Source organism: Mus musculus, chromosome 11 (genome assembly GCF_000001635.26).
Source record: "Mus musculus strain C57BL/6J chromosome 11, GRCm38.p6 C57BL/6J".
Lineage (NCBI taxonomy): Eukaryota > Metazoa > Chordata > Mammalia > Rodentia > Muridae > Mus > Mus musculus.
Window position 1 is genome coordinate 52,977,539 of NC_000077.6, and position 19,226 is coordinate 52,996,764.

Genomic DNA, 19,226 nt, shown 5'->3' on the forward strand with positions numbered 1-19,226 from the left:
GGAGCAAGTACCCCTCCATTTGGTCATTTCCTTGTGGTGACCACGACTCCCCCTGTTGGCCACCACCATGACCTGATACCTTTCTCTTTATTATGATTTTTAAAAAAAGATTAATACCTTTTATACTACTATGTACATTATAAATTAGGGATAATTTTGAGTTACTATGACACACTTAGAAAGACTTTGACTTTCCATGTTATCTAGTTGTGCTACATAAACATGACTGAGCCCATGTGTGCTGCAGAAAGATTCTGTCTAAGCTTTGTGTGTAGCCACGTCAAGAGGGTGAAGCTCCTCCGAGGCCGAGTGCTGCTAGGTCAGAGCCATGAGGAATAAGCCCATCCTGGTGAGCACAGACCTGCAATCAGGCGACTCTATAGCCTAGAAACCACACTGCTGAGCTTGCCTGACCCACTCAGAAAGTGCCTCGGCTCTTTAGTCTTTGATCTTTTCCCTGCTTCAAATATGATTCAGAAATGGTCAGCCACTGTCCTGTAATTGTCATCAGCCACACTGGTGTTCGTTTCCTTGAACATTCCTAATGCACTTCTCTTTCTTGCTAAGTTTCTGGTGATGGGAGAGTTTAGGTTTGCTTTCAGTGCACGGGTGGGTCCAGACTCACACAGGCTATCTGGCAGGGCCACAGCCTTTTCCAGCAGCAGGACCCACTGCAGCCACTCTCTGTGTTGGGCACAACACCCTGCATTTCCCTCAGTAATTACTCTGGGTCAGATTCTATTTTTAAAAGTCCTAGTCTGGGTTCTGCCTCTGGCAGTGAGGCAGATAAATATTCTTTGAATCCTTTAAAGCAGTGGTGTGTTGACAAGAGAAAAGTCACTGGAGAATGAAACAGCAACTGAGGTGTGCAGAGAGAAGCCCCTGCAGTTAAGAACACTGGCTGCTCTTGTGGAGGACCCAGGTTCCATTCCCAGCATCCACATGGCATCCTGTAACTCCTGCTCCAGAGAATCTGATGCTGTCTTCCAGCTTCCACTGACACCAGAATACATATAATGTACGTGTGTACATACATACATACAAGCAAATAGACACATAAAATTAAAATGAATAATCTTATCAATAGCAGCAGAAAGCACATGAAACCAGGAGTGGAGAGAAGCTGTATGCCTGACTTCACTCCAAGGGTTTGGCCACACTCAGTGAGATTAACTCCAGTTTGTGAAAAGCCTCCATGACTCAAAGGGGAGACCCATCAGCCCTCCAAGGTGGACCTATTTAGAAAATACACACACACACACACACACACACACACACACACACACACACACACACACACACTATAAACCTGGGGCCCTAAAGGGCCAAGGAGAAGTAGGGAATCTCCATTCCTCCAAGGAACTGCAGGGAATTAAACATGTTTAAAATCGTGACACCAAGAAGAGAAATAGAAACCCCTGATAACTTATAGCCATAAGATCTGGTTTGGTTTTTTAAATCTCAATCATGAATTGAAGTTTAATCCAGGATGCTGGGGTTCTTTGGTACCTGGCACAATCAACATCAAAGCCAGACCTCAAACACATTCATAGGGTAATATCCAGGAGATGGGAACAGTTTTTTAAGGTATCTGTTTACTTCTGTGTGTATACTTCTGTGTGGGTTCGTGCACATGAATGCAGCACTGTGTGGGTGAACAGGAGATGGCAGAGCGAGTGCCAGGTAGTCCTGAGCCACCTGCCACAGGTGCTGGGGATGGAGCTCAGGTCCTTTGCTGGTGGCCTTCACTGCTGATGCACCTCCGCAGCCCAATGCAATGGTTTTTGTTTTGTTCTTGTTTTTGCTTTATTGAAATGCAAGAAGGAGTGATCCCAGGAGAGAGCCAGCATGATATTTAAGTAGCAAACTATAAAGCATATATATTTAATATTTTTAAATAGAACATACAATTTTAAAAAAATCAAGAGCTAAGTAGCCAAATGTCTTTGTAAAGAATAAAGTAGTTTTGGAAATAAATTTCAAAATTGAAAATTTCAACTCTTCTTGTTGTTCAGGATTGTTTCCGCTTCCTGATTTTGTGAGTGAGTGAGTGTGTGCGTACGTGCGTGCGTGCGTGTGTGTGTGTGTGTGTGTGTGTGTGTGTGTGTGTGTGTGTGTGTGTTTTCACATGAAATTTAAGATTTTTTTTCCAATTTCTTTGAGGAATTGCATTGGAAGTTTGATGAGGATTGCTTTGACTCTGTGAAATGCCTTTGTTAGAATGGGTATTTTCACAGTATTTACCCTGACAACCCACGAGCGCGGAGGCCTTTCCACTCCCGATTCTTCTTCAATTTCCCTTTTCGGTGTCTTTAAGTTTTCAGTGTACACATCTTTCACTTTCATGGCTACATTTATTCCAGGATGATTTTTGAGGCTATTGTGAATGAAATTGTTTCCCTGCTCCCTTCTCTGTGTGCTTGTTGTCTGTGAATAGGGTTTTTGTGTTTACATTTGTATCATTGGTGGAGTCTTTAGGAAGATAATGTGCTCTTGACTTCTTCCTCTCCTGTTTTTGTCCCTTTTGTCTCCTTCACTTGTCTTAATGTTCTAGCTAAGACTTTAAGCACTATACTGAACAAGAGGGCGGAGAACAGGCATCATTGTCCTGTTCCTACTTTTAGGGAAAATACTTTGAATTTTTCTAATTAGAATGATGTTGGCTGTGGGCTTGCTGTTTGTTGTTTTTATGTTGAGATAGGTCCCATGTTATTCTTAGATTCTCCTAAACTTTTATCAGGAAGGCATGTTGGATTTTCTCAAGGGCCTATTCTGCATCTACTAATATGATCATGTAGTTTCTGTCTTTGTCTATTTATGCGGTTTATTTGGAGGCGGGGGTCAAGACACGGTTTCTCTGTGTATCCCTGGCTGTCCTGGAACTCACTTTGTAGACCAGGCTGGCCTCGAACTCAGAAATCTGCCTGCCTCTGCCTCCTGAGTGCTGGGGCTAAAGGCGTGATTTATATATGTTGAGCCATCCCTGCATCTCTGCGATAAAACCAAATTGATATTGGTGAGTAATCTTTTTGATGTGTTCTTGAGTTATCTGTACAAGTATTTTATTGAGAATGTTTACATCTATGTTATTAGAGATATTCGCCTATAATTTTTTTGTTGGGTTTTTGTCCAGTTTAGGTACCAGACTGATATCAGCTTCATAAACAGGATTTGAAAGTAACCCCTCATTTTCTATTTTGTGTAATAATTTTAGGAATATTGATGTTAGTTTTTCTTTGAAAGTCTGGTAGAATTATACACTGAATTTGTCTGGACCTGGACTTGTTTGATTGTTTTATTTAAATTTGGGAGATTTTTTTTAGTTGCTGCTTTATCTCAATGAATGACATGGGTCTATTTAAATTGTTTATTTCATCTTGGTTTAGCTTTGCTAGGCTACATATGCTTTTAAAATTCTTTCATTTCTTCCAGTTTGGTGAAATACAGATTTTTTTTTTTTTTTAAAGACTGTCCATGTGAATTGTTTGGTTTCCACAGTGTCTGTTGTAATAGCTCCCATTTATTTCAAATGTTACTCATTTGGGTCTCCTCCCCTTGTGAGGCAAGATCTTTCTTCTGTAGCTCCTGGACTAGGTAGACTATGTAGATTAGGCTGGCCTCAAACTCCCAGAGATCCACCTGGCTCTGCCTCTCAAGTGCTGGGATTAAAGGCGTGCGCCACCACGCCCGGCTCCCCCTTATCTTTTTTTTTTTTTTTTTTAGTTTAATTTTGCTAAAAATGTGTCAATGTTATTCATCTTTCCAAAGAACCAACTCTTCTTCCCATTGATGTCTATGTGTTTAAGTTTCTTTACTTCTATTCCATTAATTGTATTCATTCTTTTAATGACCTTATGATCATTAAATATAATAACCCCCATCTACTGTTTGGGGCTGTATTTGCTTTTGTTTTCTCAAGGCCTCCAGGGTCATCATTAACCGATCGATTTGAGGTCTCTAGAATTTTTGGAAAAATACACTCAATGCTATAAGCTTCCTCTTACGAATGCCTTCTTTGTGTCCATAAATTTTGATATGTTACAGGTTCATTTTCATTCAATCTAGAAATTTTATTTATTTATTTTATTTATTTATTTTTTTGGTTTTTCGAGACAAGGTTTCTCTGTGTAGCCCTGGCTGTCCTGGAACTCACTTTGTAGACCAGGCTGGCCTCGAACTCAGAAATCCGCCTGCCTCTGACTCCCAAGTGCTGGGATTAAAGGCATGCACCACCACGCCCGGCTCAATCTAGAAATTTTAAACCTCTTTCTTGATTTCATCCTTGGCCATTGCTATCATCTTTGACCAATTATCATTCAGTAGTAATAGACAAGTTAACATGATTTAGTACTTATGAGTTTGTGTACTTTCGGTAGTTTCTATCGTCATTGCTATCCAGCATTATCTACTTAGTTGATTGAGAACTAGGAGAAGATTCGTAATGGCTAAAGAGGGAATTCATGTTCTGGAAGATAGATTTGAGGAAAGTATGCAGAATATAGCACAGAAAAACTGAAAGTAAAAAATGTGAAAAAATTATTTAATAGAATGAGAACCTGAAACATATATGATGAATCAGAATACTTATGAAAGAAAAGAAAAGAAAAGAAAAAGGAGGGGGGAGAGAAAGTGGAGGGGGTGGTGGATGGGTGAGAATTCTTAAGGATTTATAAAAGACATAATTGCTCATTTTCAAGAAACCTAAAGAAGTGCAGGCCGACTAAACCCAAACATTTATTGTTTCCCTTTTTGAATTAGCCCTCTTACATTTATTCTTTTTAACTTTTGTTATATAGTCTCAGTCATTAGGCAGGAAAATACCAGGGTGTGATTTGCACTCTTCTCCATTTTTTCCAAATTGACTTCAGTGGCAATCAGTAGATCATCAAGCTTCAGGGTCCTACAACCAAAAAAAAACCCCTCAGAATGGGCATTGTCATTAGCATAGCATTAGCATAGCTCAGAAGTTAACAAAAAATCCTTTAAACAAAGTGAGTCCTTAATCAAGACTACTCTTGATTCTTATAAGTGATTGATTAAACAGAAAAATCAGTGCTTTCATGTAAATATTTTACATCTCAAAATCAACTGAATTTCTACTAATTTCTCTTGCCTCTGTAACTGCACATTCCTCAGAGATAACATATGATCTTTTTTATTTTTATTATTTAAAACAATTTTTATATTTAAATATAACTTTATCATATTCTTCCCAAGGCCTTCCAGATCCTCTCCTCATCCCATACCCAACTTTAAGTCCTTTCTCAAAAAACAAATATAAACCCAAAACAACAACAAATCCTCACAAAACCAAGAAAACAAAGTAGAACATCCTCCCCCGCAAATAACACACCAAAATGTAACCAAATAAAAGACTCAAAGCTTGTGGAAGCAACCAGCCAATAACTAATTTGATTTAAGACCCACTCCACAAGATGGAACCCATACCTAACACTGCTCAGGTGGCCCAGAACTTGAGACTAGATGGCCCAGGGACCTAAGATAAAACCAAACAACACTGATCTCAATATATATATAGTTATCAAATGACTCCCAGTGATATTCTGTGACACTCATAGATCAGTGCCTTTCGCAGCCATTGTCAGAGAAGCGTTCTCCTGCAGCAGATAGGAACATGTATAGAGACCCACAGTCAGACATTCTGTAGAGAGTGAGAGACCTTGGAACACTGCCCTAAATGGGATGTCTCCTAAATCTCTTCCCTCAGAGTTACAGAACCCCTTAGGAGAGCAGGTGAGAAAAATGTAAGGGCCAGAGGGGGTGGAGGACACCAAGGAAGCAAGTCCCTCTAGATGGACGTGAGCAAAGCCACATGGACTCACAGAGGCAGTGGCGGCATGCACAGGGCCTGACAGGTCCTCACCAGGTCCTCTGTGCTTATGGCTTCTAGTTTCAGTATTTTTTATAGGCTTTCTGAGTGTGCGCACAAGCGAGCCTCTGATTCATATGTCTTCTCTTGGTTTCCCTTCTTAAAGGCCATTTAAATCTTCATTTCAGATTATATATTCTATTCAAGTTAGTTAAAATAAATGTTTAAAGTGATAAAGGGGGGTTAGATGAATAGCTCAGGGGTAGAGTGTTGCCTGGCACTGACCCTGTAATCCTCCAACCCAATATATAAATAAAGTGGACATTTTAGACAAATGCAGCTAAGAGGATTTGAAGCATGATAATGTATTGTAATAAATATAGAAGTGATGTATGTGACAACCATCAACTATTTAAGTCAAGAAAAGTGGCGAGAGTTCATTCATTCTGTGTGTCTCATATGGAGAGTAAAATACTAATTAACTTTAGACTTTCAGCTAATTACGCTTTGTAAATGAACCTTGTAAACCAAAGAATAAAGAAAGTATATTTTGGGCTGGTTTGGTGGCTCAGCATTTAAGGATGCTTTCTGCTCTCGCAGAGGTCCCAGGTTTAGTGGCCAGCATCCACCCTGTGGTTCATACCTGCAACTCCAGCTCTAGGGAACCTAATGCCCCTTCTAGCCTCTGTGGGCACCGAAAGCGTGTGGTGCACTCCCTACAGGCCAAACACTGACACATGTGAAATAAAGCTATTTTTTTAAAAAATTTCTATTTAATTTTTAAATGTGGAAAGGGAGAAATTTGTGAAAGATACTACCCCTAAAAATAAAGAAATGAGAGAAAGAAGAGCAGAGAAAAATGCAATGAACAAAACAGTGTAGACTATTGCATGATGGTAGGTGGTTCAGTGGGTAGTGTGAGGGGAAATAAATGGATTGATATGAAAAGATGTGGCTCAAACCTATGGTATCAAGGGAACTAGATCTCGGACAAGTGTGCATGGTTCACATACATAAAATAAAAATATAGGAAATAAACAATTTATTGCATAGAAAATTGAAGGTTGGGGGACAGGGAGATGGCTCAGTGGGCAAGAGCATTGCTTAGCAAGCATGAGGACCTGAGTTCCTATCCCAGCACCCACATAAAAAGTTCAACCTTGCTGTGCATGCCTGTAACCCCAGTGCTGGAGAGACCCGGACAGGAGGATCCTAAGTGCTTGCTAGGCAGCCAGCAACCCTAGTCAAAGCGATGGCCTTTCCGTGCAGTGAAAGCTCCTGACTCAAGGGAATAAGGTGGATAGAGGAAGTCCCCAGGCAAAACCCAAAACAAAATGAAACTAGCCTTAAACTGGATGGAAGAGCATAGTACTTAGATGTCTATTGGGTCCCACGGTGGACACAGCAATGACCTAGCACACACAATGCCTCAGTCTCCATCCCCAACAAATGATAATTAGCTTCGGGTTATTGAGTTAAAAAATTATTTATTGTCTAGTATTCATGTCCACTCATCATTTAATAAGAATAGTTGAAGAATGTACAGTTCCTTGAACCTGATTTCCTGGGATGGTGTCGGTGTGTCCCGTGTTATTTTCTTGCAGGTGGGCAGCCAGCTGAGCCAATGCCATTTATGAAGCAGTATCTTTTCACCCATCAGAATGGACACGTGGGCCATAGGATTTTCATATACACTGAGATTAATTTCCGGATCTTCTCTTTTATTTTGTGCTCACTGTTTTGCCTACTCCTGCCTCAACATCATGCTGCTCTCGCTCTCTCTGTCAGCGACTTTCTGCTCCGATCTTCTAACACCTGCCTATGCAACCCCCTCCCTGGTCTCTCCTTATCTTTCCTGGTTATCTGAGGGCATTTACTCTTTCAAATGAACTTTTAAAGACCACTTTATACTATTTCAAAAGGATTATATTAAATGTATAAATTTATGGGACCATCTTCCTACTGAAAGAATAAGAAATGACTTTGCATTTGTTCAAATCTTATTTTATGACCTTCAATAAGATTTTATAGTCCTTTTCACATAGGTCCTATGGCTTTCCTGTCAAATTTATTCATAAATATTTTATGGGTTTTGCCATTATTTTGAGAGAACTATTTCCCCTTTTTGTGCCTAATTATTTATTGATAATGTACAGTAAAATGGTTAATTTTGACACATTTATCATCTGTCCATCTACTTCATCATGGCTGTTTTATAATATAATTTTATCCTTTTTTTTTCCAGTACTGGGCATTAACCTGGAGCCTTGTACATGCTTAGCAGGCAGGCAAGCGTACGATCACTGAAAGGCATTCCCAGCCTCCTTTACATCCTCTCAATTATGAGACAAAGTCTCCATACATTACCCAGGCTGCCCCTGACTTCCTCTGTAACCCAGGCTGCCCCTGACTCCCTCTGTAACCCAGGTTGCTCCTGGCTCCCTCTGTAACCCACTGTAACCCAGGTTTCCCTGGACTCCCTCTGTAACCCAGGCTACCCTTGATCTGTCACTCTTCCCACCACAGCTTCCCACACCAGCTAGGATTACAGACTACACAACCAGGCCTGGCTAATTTCAGTATTTCCCACCACTCTCTTGGGCCTGTAAGTATATATAATCAGCAGCCGGTAGTAACTGTTCATTGCCTTCCTTTTTTAAACATTAAGGTTAATTCATTTTTCTATCTTAGCTATTTCGTTTTTCAATAATGATGGTGATAATGACGATGCCTGTCTGACTCCCAATTTTAACTGGAAACTCTCTGATTGTCTACTTACAGGGACATATTTAAAGGGCTTTTTTCTACTCCTTTTTACTTAACAATTTCACTTTGAAGGACTGTTTTTTTAATGTGTGTGTGTGTGTGTGTGTGTGTGTGTGTGTTGGCTTCATGTAAGTGCACTATGTGTGTGCAGTATACAAGGAGACCAGAAGAGGGCACCAGATCCCTAGAGCTGGAGTTAGGGACACCTGTGAGCCACTATGTGGGAGCTGGGAACAGAACCAGGGTCCTCTCAAGAGCAGCCAGTGCCTTTTAAGGCTGGGCCATCCCTGAAGCACCTGGAGCTGATGTATTTTTTCAGATTTCCTTTACTTCCCTTTTGTTCTGGGTCATTCTAGATATAGTCTCTACTTGATGTTGGAAGCCATTAATTTGAGTCTCAATAGTAATAATTCTCTTCCTAAAATTATCTGATTATACTCTTTGGTTAAAATACCCATTTTAAGAAAACCTTAGATTTTCTTGGAATTTGAGTTTTTTTTATGTCATTGTTTGAGTTAGCCTTCTGGAAGCTTCTCCTTCCTCCTCGCTCTAGAGGCAAGACCTCCTGTCATATACAGTTATTCTCCATGCCTGATCTCTGGGGTGAAGTTCAGACCTTAATGCAATGCAGCACCTGGTAGATGATCACTGATGGTGTGAGCCTATTGTGAAGACAGAGTGTTTGCTGGTCCCTGTGGAGGCAGTAAAGAAGCTATGTCCCCATGGGCTCTTCGGCTTTGTGAGGAGCAGACCCAGCAAGTCACTCAGCTCACCTGCCAGAAGTTTCATCTCCACTGACCCTAGTGTCAAGTTCCCCTTCTGTCATTGTGATAAAACAGCCTGACAAGCAGGGAAGAAAGGGCTTGTTCACGCTTACAATTCTGGGTCATAGTCCATCATTTGGGGGAAGTCGACATAGGTTGGCAAGTCCTATCACATCCACGTCCAAGAGCAGAGAGCAATGAGCATATGTGTGTGGGGCTCAGTTTTCTCTGCTGTTCTGCAGTCCAGGGCCTAAGCCAGGAAGTGGTGGCAACAGCTGTTAGCCTTGATCTCCCCACATCAATGCAGTGCAAGTCAAGGGAAGTGGGATCGTCCCCACAAACATGCTCACAAGCCAGCCTGAGCTGGGTAAGCCCTCGACGAGACCCTCTTCCCAGATGAATTCTGGGAGGTGTCAGGCTGACAATTAACACTCGCCATCGTGCCTAGAATCTAATACTATTACTAATCTTTGTCATGTTACCCAATGTTATCCAATAAACATTTTTATGGCCGATTGTCCCACTGAGATAAAAGGAAGGGTATCTGAGGAGAGACTGCCACCCTAACTGTAAAATAGTCTTTTGTATAAGAGCTAATATTCAACTTTTGTGATTAACTATTTATTTAGGTGTATGGGTGACTTGCTAGCATATATGTCTGGGCACCATGTGTGTGAGTAGCAGAGGCCAGAAAAGGACACTGGATCTCCTGGGACTGTAGTTAATAGACAATTATGAGCCGTCCTGTGGATCCTGGAGAACAGATCCTATGGGAAAGAAGCCAGTACTCTTAACCACTGAGCCATCTATCCTGCATCAAGTTAATCTTTTCTTTTCCCCTTGAAAAGTATAATCAAGACTGAAACCATGCATCTCTCTTTTTTTTTTTTTTTCTTCTCTTGCCAATGTTAAAGTTACCCTGAAACAGAGAATTTGTCTCACAGGTCAAGCATATAGGCCATCAGGGCAGGGCAACATGAGATGGAGGCAGCTGGTCACATTGTGTGGCCAACCAGGAAGCAGAGAGCTAAATACTTGCACTCAGCTTGCTTTCTCCTTTTTAGAGAGTCTAGGGAATGGCGCCACCTTTTTTGGGCAGGTCTTCCCACCTCAATTTACCTAACCAACTCAATCCTCTACAGGCGTGCCTAAATGCTACTTTAAGCTAGACAGACCCTCACAGGTGTGCCCAGAGGCTTGCCTCTTAAGGGATTCTAGATCTTGTCACACCATGTTATCATCTTGATGCATCCATGACAAGTGATCTAATCAAGACAAAGAGCTGACCTGGAGGCAGAGGCTCGTGCACAGGGGCTCTAGGAGTTAGCATCCTTTCAGGCTGGTTAAATCTCCAGAGAGAAAGTGGCAGGAGACATTTCAGTCCCTCCAACTGGGTGCACCACAGTAATTCCTGAAATAATTGGAGGCAGCCAGAGGAGTAGTGCCCCTTAATCATTAGTGGAGAAACTGGAACAAACCCACGTACTGGGGCATGGATCAGCCGCTGCAGATTCACGGAAACCAGCAACATCTGGTGCCATCAGCTCAGAGCTGGAGGGACCTCAGAGGAGCCAGAGAACGTGACAAGGGACCTCAGTACCTAGGGGAACAGAACCTAAGACAGAGGGCGACTGGCGGGGCTTTCTGCAGAGGAAAGAACTTGAGGAGAGGAGTTTATTTGGATGACGCACTCTAAAATAAAGCCATTTTGTGATCTCTCTCCCTCTCCTCCCCTCTCTCTCCCTCTCCTCCCCTCTCTCTCCCTCTCCTCCCCTCTCTCTCCCTCTCCTCCCCTCTCTCTCCCTCTCCCCTCTCTCTCCCTCTCCCCTCTCTCTCCCTCTCCCCTCTCTCTCCCTCTCCCCTCTCTCTCCCTCTCCCCTCTCTCCCCCTCTCCCCCACCCCCAGCAACAAAACTCCTTTTGTGCTCCACATTTTTATGCTGCTTTCATCCGCAAGAAGGTTTTGGAAATAACCCCTCCTAAGCTGGTTCAGACCACCTGACTGAGCAAACAGAAGGAGGAGTAAGATGACTTCCCTTCATAGTCTATGTAGCCGGAAGACCTCTAAGTTAAAACACTGTCTCGGAGGTATGTCCTCCGTTTACAGATGGGGGATGTTTATTTTCAGTCCCAGTGTATCTGTCTCTGCTCCTTTCCTTCCCTGTGAGCCGCGCCTTCACCTACCAGCCTTGGGCCTCTGCACATATTGTCAGATTTACCTCTTCTTTTTTAAATTGAATATTTTCTTTATTTACACTTCAAATGTTTTTCTCTTTCCAGGTCTTCCCTTCAGAAACCCCCTATCCCATCTCCCTTCCCCTGCCTCTATGAAGGTGCTCCCCCACCCACCTACCCACCCACCCACGCCTGCCCTCCCACCCTGGCATTCCCCTGTACTGGGGCATCAAGCACCCTTATGCCCAAGGGCCTCTCCTCCCACTGATGTCCAGCAAGGCCATCCTCGGCCGCATATGTGGCTGGAGCCATGGGTCCCTCCATGTGTACTCTTTGGTTGGTGGTCTAGTACCCGGGAGTTCCAGGGGGTCAGACCTGTTGACAGTGTTGCTCCCCCATGGGGCTGCAAAGCCCCTCAGCTCCTTCAGTTCCTTCTCCAACTCCTTCATCTGGGACCCCATGCTCATTCCAATGGTTGGCTGCAAGCATCTGCCTCTGTATTTGTCAGGCTCTGACAGAGCCTCTCAGGAGACAGCCATATCAGGTTCCTGTCAGCAAGCACTTCCAGGCATCCACAATAGCGTCCAGGTTTGGTGACTGTATATGGGATGAATCCCCAGGTGGGGCAGTTTCTGGATGGCCTTTCCATCAGTCTCTGCTCTACACTTTGTCTTCATATTTCCTCCTGTGAGTATTTTGTTCTCCCTTTTAAGAAGCACTGAAGCATCCGCACTTTAGTCTTCCTTCTTTTGGGGCTTCATATGGTCTGTGAATTGAATCTTGGGTATCCCGAACTTTTGGGCTAATATCCACTTATCAGTGAGTGCATACCATGTATATTCTTTTGTGACTGTTCTTTCCTTACCTCACTCCGGATGATATTTTCAAGTTCCATCCATTTGCCTGTGAATCTCATAAAGTCATTGTTTTTAATAGCTGAGTAGTATTCCATTGTGTAAATGTACCACATTTTCTGTATCCTCCCCAGCATCTGCTGTCACCTGAGTTTTTAATCTTAGCCATTCTGATTGGTGTGAGGTGGAATCTCAGGGTTGTTTCGATTTGCATTTCCCTAATGACTAAGGATGTTGAACATTTCTTTAGGTGCTTCTCAGTCATTGGAGTTTCCTCAGTTGAGATTTCCCTGTTTAGCTATGTTCCCCATTTTTTTTTAAATAGGGTTATTTAGTCTAACTTCTTGAGTTCTTTGTATATATTGGATATTAGCCCTCTATCAGGGAAGGATTGGTAAAGATACTCTGAGGTAGTGTCTGTCTTTGACACTGAGGTATGTTTCCTGTATGCAGCAAAATGCTGGGTCCTGTTTATGTATCCAGTCTGTTAGTCTATGTCTTTTTATTGGGGAATTGAGTCCATTGATGTTAAGAGATGTTAAGGAATAGTGATTGTTGCTTCCTGTTATTTTTGATGTTATTTTTATCTTTGTGTAGCTATCTTCTTTTGGGTTTGTTGAAAGATTACTTTCTTGCTTTTTCTAGGGTGTAGTTTCCCTCCTTGTGTTGGTGTTTTCCATTTATTATCCTTTGTAGGGATGGATTTGTGGAAAAGATATTGTGTAAATTTGGTTTTGTCATGGAATGTCTTGATTTTCCCATCTATGGTAATTGAGAATTTTGCTGGATATAGTAGCCTGGGCTGGCATTTGTATTCTCTTAGGGTCTGTATGACATCTGCCCAGGTTCTTCTAGCTTTCATAGTCTCTGGTGAGAAGTCTGGTGTAATTCTGATAGGTCTGCCTTTATATGTTACTTGACCTTTTCCCCTTACTGCTTTTAATATTCTTTCTTTGTTTTGTGCACTTGGTGTTTTGATTATTATGTGACGGGAGGAATTTCTTTTCTGGTCCATTCTATTTGGTGTTCTGTAGGCTTCTTGTATGTTCATGGGCATCTCTTTCTTTAGGTTAGGGAAGTTTTATTCTACAATATTGTTGAGGATATTTACTGGCCCTTTGAGTTGGGAATCTTCATTCTTTTCTATAAGTATTATCCTTCAGTTTGATCTTCTCATGGTAGTGTGGATTTCCTGGATGTTTTGGGCTAGGAGCTTTTTGCATTTTGCATTTTCTTTGACTGTTGTGTCAATGTTTTCTATGGTATTTCTGCCCCTGAGATTCTCTCTTCTATCTCTTGTATTCTGTTGGTGATGCTTGCATCTATGATTCCTGATCTCTTTCCTAGGTTTTCTATCTCCAGGGTTATCTCCCTTTGTGATTTCTTTATTGTTTCCATTTCCATTTTTAGATCCTGGATGGTTTTGTTCAATTCCTTCACCTATTTGATTGTGTTTTCCTGTAATCCTTTAAGGGAGTTTTGTGTTTCCTCTTCTACTTGTTTACCTGTGTTCTCCTGTATTTCCTTAAAGGAGTTATTTATGTCCTCCTTAAAGTTCTCTATCATTTTCATGAGATGTGATTTTAAAATCAGAGTCTTGTTTTTCTGTCGTGTTGGAGTATCCAGGGCTCCCTGAGGTGGGAGAACTGAGTTCCGATGATGCCAAGTAACCTTGGTTTCTGTTGCTTATGTTCTTGCCCTTGCCTCTTGCCATCTGCTTATCTCTTGTGTTTGCTGGTCTTGCTGTCTCTGACTGTGGCTTGTCCCTCTTGCAAGCCTGTGTGTCAGTACTCCTGGGAGACCAGTTCTTTCCTGGAGGTATTTGGGTATGGAGAGCTATGGCACAGGGTCAGCTCCAGGTTGCAGACAGAAACTGGAAGGGTCCTGTCCCCAGCTGTTCCTTGGTTCCTATGTCGTAATGGCTCTGGGCAGGTGCTTCTTGGACCAGGAATTGGAGCAGAAGTGGTTGGTGGTCTTACCTATGCTCACAGGTGTGTCAGCACTCCTGGGAGACCAGCTCTCTCCTGGTGGTATTTTGGTATGGAGAGCTGTGGCACAGGGTCAGCTCCAGGGAGCAGACAAAAACAAAAGAACCCTGTCCTGGACTGCTCCTTGGTTCCTGTGTCCTAAGGGCTCTGGGTGGTCCCTCAAAGCAGAAGTCATGGTCTTACAAGCTTGTCTGTACTCTGAGAGACCAGCTCTCTCCCAGCGGTATTCGGGTATGGAGCAAGCGCTGTGGCACAGGAGCAGCTCTGGGCGCAGATGGAAACCCAAAGACCATCAGATTTATCTTTACCTGGCTTTTTTGTTTTTTGTTTTTTGTTTTTCAGCTGACTCTGCCAGACCCTATACCTAGTTTTGAATATTTGAGGATTGGAGCCTGGGCCTACCTGACACTACAAAGACCTCATGATGGGCCTTGGCACTCTGTAGATCCCAGCTGGCTGCCTCGGGCCCTGCTCTAGGGCCTGCTGTTGGGGTACACAGATTCCCCAGTTTTATGTTAAAGAGCCCAGAAGAAACCTAGGACAGAACCCAGGAGCTCCTTTAATGCTTGGGGAAAGTTCTAGAAATCGTGAAGACAGAGTTTTCATTGTCCTCCCACACTGCAGAGGGGAAGAAGCCATCTGTTACAATCATTAAAAAGGGTGAGGAAGGAGGATATAAGTTTCAAACTGACTGCACAGTGGGCCTGTGTAGATGCAGATCTGAGGAAGAGACGTAGAGAATTTGGCTACCCTGCCCAAGGCACTGGGTTCCATCTCCAGCACCATGCAACTAATTAACTAAAATAAACAATAGGGATGATTAGTTTTTAAGTGATGGGGGGTCCAGAATGTCTCAGTCAGTCAGTGCCTTCCTGGAAAACAGGAGACCTGAGTTTGATCCTCAGAACCCACGTTCAAAAGCCAGGCAGGATGAGGAAGTGGACAGAGGCAAATCCCTTGGTATATTCCAAGATTGGTAAGAGACCCTATCTCAAAAAAGGTGAACCGAACCAGAACATGAGCCAAGGTTGTCCTGTGGCCACAACCCACACACATGGGACACGCACTCACTCAAACTCACACGTAGGCATGCACACATGCACACACGCATGTACCCATGCTCCCACGCCGATGCCCTGGACCTACAAGGCTGCCTTGGATAGTGAGTTGCAAGAACCTGATGAGACCCACAGAGCTTGCCCTCCAATCAATCAACTCCAGTTCCTTTGTCCTGACAGCTTGTGATTTCAGCCTCACCCAGTTTGAAAGCTGGATAGAGTTGCCATGCTCCCACCAAATCCTGGGGTAACTGCAGGGGAAGTGCTCTGTGGGGATCAGGCAAGCTGTTTTCAGTCTGCCTTCTCAGCCCAGTCAATACTTGCACTATAACCGTGTTCACTTCCCTTAAGGCCGGCCTCCCGAAGCCAGTCATCAGTGACTGCACCATGCCCATGGGTTCTTGAGTCTGACAAGTCCTGGGGCTCCCTCATTTCCAGCTGTTTGTTCTTCCTATTGTTGACTCAGACAGCCCCATCTCTGCTGCATACCAATCTCCTCTGGTGGATAATCTCACTCAGCCCTCTCAGCATCTCCTAAGGACCAGAGAGATGCTGTTTATAGTTTTAAATAAGAGAGACAGGCGCTTGTCTTGGGTCACATGGCTACTACCAAGCACCTAGGAGCATAGGCCTGGTAAATAAAGGTTCAAGTGTGTGGTTGCTTGAGGGTAGCTGAGGGAACTCTTAAGTCCCGAGACAAGTTTTGGCACGGCTCAGTGATATTGTACATCCATGGTGCCTGGGCCTCTGGCTCTGCCCCAGCCCCAGCCCCAGCCCCATCCATAGTACCTCTCCAAAGAGCAATTTCTCTAAAGCCAAGCTTAGTGATTGGAGCCCCACGGCCCTCCTCCTTTTCTGGAGTCTCATTGTGAGGTTGAGACTAGCACTCAGTTTGGGAAGGATGAGAGCCCTGGCCCGGCTCCCCGTGAATAAGACAAGGCCTCATAGTGTCACCCTGGTGCCCTGTTTAATAGGCCGACATAAGCCAAAGCCCTGACCTAAGTGAGAGGTCTCTGTTCAGCTCAACGCTTACCATTCCTCAACAGCCTGGACTATGAGGTTACGTGCGAACTTAAACATTTACTCCAGTGATGATACAAGTAATTCATCCCAGTGAGAAAGGTAACCTAGAGGTCCCGATGTCCTCAGCCTGTGTAGGTCATGCACTGGCAGTAAGCCTTGCCCAGCTACCTCGTTTCTGCCCACAGGACCAGTCTCTTCCTGGTGAATAAGATGTGACCACAGCTGAGGAGATGGCTCAGTAGGGAAAATGCTTGCCATGCAAGCCTGGGGACCTGAGTTCATCCATGTGCAAAGCCAGGTGCACTGGCACATATGTGAACCAGGAGGATCCGGGACTGACGGACTGAACCAGGATAGTCTAATTATCAATACCCCCCCAGCCCCAGTGAAAGAGACCCTGTCTTAAAGGGGCTGGGGGTGGGGACTGGGGCTGGAGAGATGGTGCAGCAGTTAAAAGCAGTCACCGCTCTTAGGAAGAGCCTGGGTTTGGTTCCCAACACCCACATCGGTAGTTCAGACTTGCTTGTAACTTGAATTCCAGGGAATCCAATGCCCTCTAGCCTTTACTGGCATCTGCATGTACATGGTGTGTATAACTTATGCAAGTGTTCATGCACTCGCATAAATAAAAATATTTAAGAACTTCTTTTAAAACAAAATATTAAAAGGAATGACACCTATAATCCCTGAGATTGACCTCTGGCTTCCACTTATGAATTTGCATACTCGTGCATACACGTGCATGTGCACATATGTACACACACACACACACACACACACACACACACACAACCAATGCATAAATGATCGAGCATTCACCCAGCCACCCATAGGGATCATGTACTCTCATGGACTTCTCTGCCAGCAGAAGCTGGAGGCCGCTGTTGTGCCAGGCTAGGGTTTGTAGCAGATGGCAGACAAGATTCTGGAGGTTCTGGGTGCTGTGTGTGCTCCTCTATCTTCTGTATCCAACTCACTCACTCCTTTGGGCTCAGCAGTGAGTGGTTTCCTCAGAGCATCTCTGTGACCCACAGGGTGTATGTGAATTTTAGGATCTCATCCTGGGGTCTTTTGTATAAGCACTGATGGCGGTCAGGAGGCAGGTGGTTCTCTCTGAGCGATGGAACAGCCACTTCCAAGACAAGTGGAGGGAAAGGCGGGGCCACCATCTGTACCAAGCAGGAGAAGAATTCTAGACACAGAGACACAACACTGAGGAAAACACATCAGCCAGGAGTCCACATCCCGGGTGGAAACATGAGTGGCTCTCCCCTCATCCTAGACTGTTTCCTCTTGCATTAATAGAATACCGTAGGCTGGGTAGATTATAAACAAAAGAAATCTGTGTGGTCTTGTTTCAGGAAGCTGAAAGAAATCCAAGAGCATGGTCTCTGCACTGCTTCATGATAGGACAGACAGGAAGGCAGGAGAGGGCAGAGGACATGCTGAGATGAGTTGACCAGGAACCTACCTGGGTGACCACCTCACTACTATGGTGGCACTCATGCAATTGTGACTGTCATGGTTGATCTTCTCTGTCACCTTGACTGGGTTTAGAATCCCTTCTGTAAGGATGTTTCCAGAAAGGTTTAGGTAAGGAGGAAAGACCTACACTGAATATGACACTGTCCTAGGGGCTGGGGCCTCAGACTAGATGAGAGTGAGCTGAGGACCAGCATCTGTCAGTCTGCTTCCTGAGTGTGGATGCAGTGTGACCAGCTGCCTCACATTCCTGCTGCTGTGATGGACTGTGCCATCAAACTGTGGGCCAAAGAAAAGCTTTCCTTCTGTGAGCTGCTTTGTCAGATAGTTGCTACAGCAGTATGAAGCCAGTCAGTGCCCTAGCCACCTCTGAAAGACTCTTCAGCTCTGTCACAATCATAGCGCATGCCAGCATGACTCTTGAAGGCAACGTTCAACTGTAGCTTTTCCATGTGTCACCCTGGACGCCATCTCTGAGATGGGAACACTCATCTTGCTGAGGACCAAGGAGCCAGAGTTTGGAAGCAAAATAACCCACTGAGTTCTCAAGTGTACTGTGCTACGAGGAAGCCACACTCACTGTTACAGGTGCAATCCTGGAACTCACCCACCTTGAACAGCCTCTGGTGGGGCTCAGGCTAGTACTGAGTCACACCTCATACAGGCAAGCTCAGAGCTTCTGGCCACCAGGTCTGTAACACTGATCTAGAGTCCTCTCTGAATGACAGCAGAGGGTCTTCAGCACCAACTAGTACAATAGATTTGTGGCTCCACCACCATCCCTTAATGTATCAGTTCCCACGTCTACCCATGTTCGGTAAATTTAATTAGTGTTGAAAAGCAGCTTATTTGGCAAGATGATCAGTTTTTAACCTGGGTAAACGACTTCCTTTATGACTATAAATTAGGCATGTGCGATCTTTTTCACGCATCACGGTTGTCCTCATAAACACTGGAGGCAGTTGCTGGGAGTCTCACTCCGTTACCTTTCCCATTACTGTTTTATCATCGTCCCGGTAGGAGTGGGGAAGTCATTCTGCTTTAATGACAGGAAAGATGTGGCGATGAGGGGCTGGTTTAATGAGGAAAACCTCATGGTCAGCGTCTCCATCCATGCCTGTGTCTGCCTAGGCAAGCTCCGCCCCCCCCATGGGGGCCTGCTGTCCGCAGCCTTGGTGAGGGACATGCTTGGGGCTTTAAAGCTCCTTTTGTCTTAATTGCGAATAATTAGGAATCAAATATTTGCCATAGTTGATTTCCGCAGCAGAGAGAGAAGGTGAGCAGTCT

At 44.0% G+C, this 19,226-nt stretch overlaps 1 protein-coding gene across 3 annotated transcripts in view; it reads left to right on the forward strand.

Annotated features, from left to right (window-relative positions):
* Positions 1-19,226, forward strand: part of Fstl4 (follistatin-like 4) — a 427,962-nt gene that overhangs the window by 213,050 nt on the left and 195,686 nt on the right. The window lies entirely within an intron of this gene.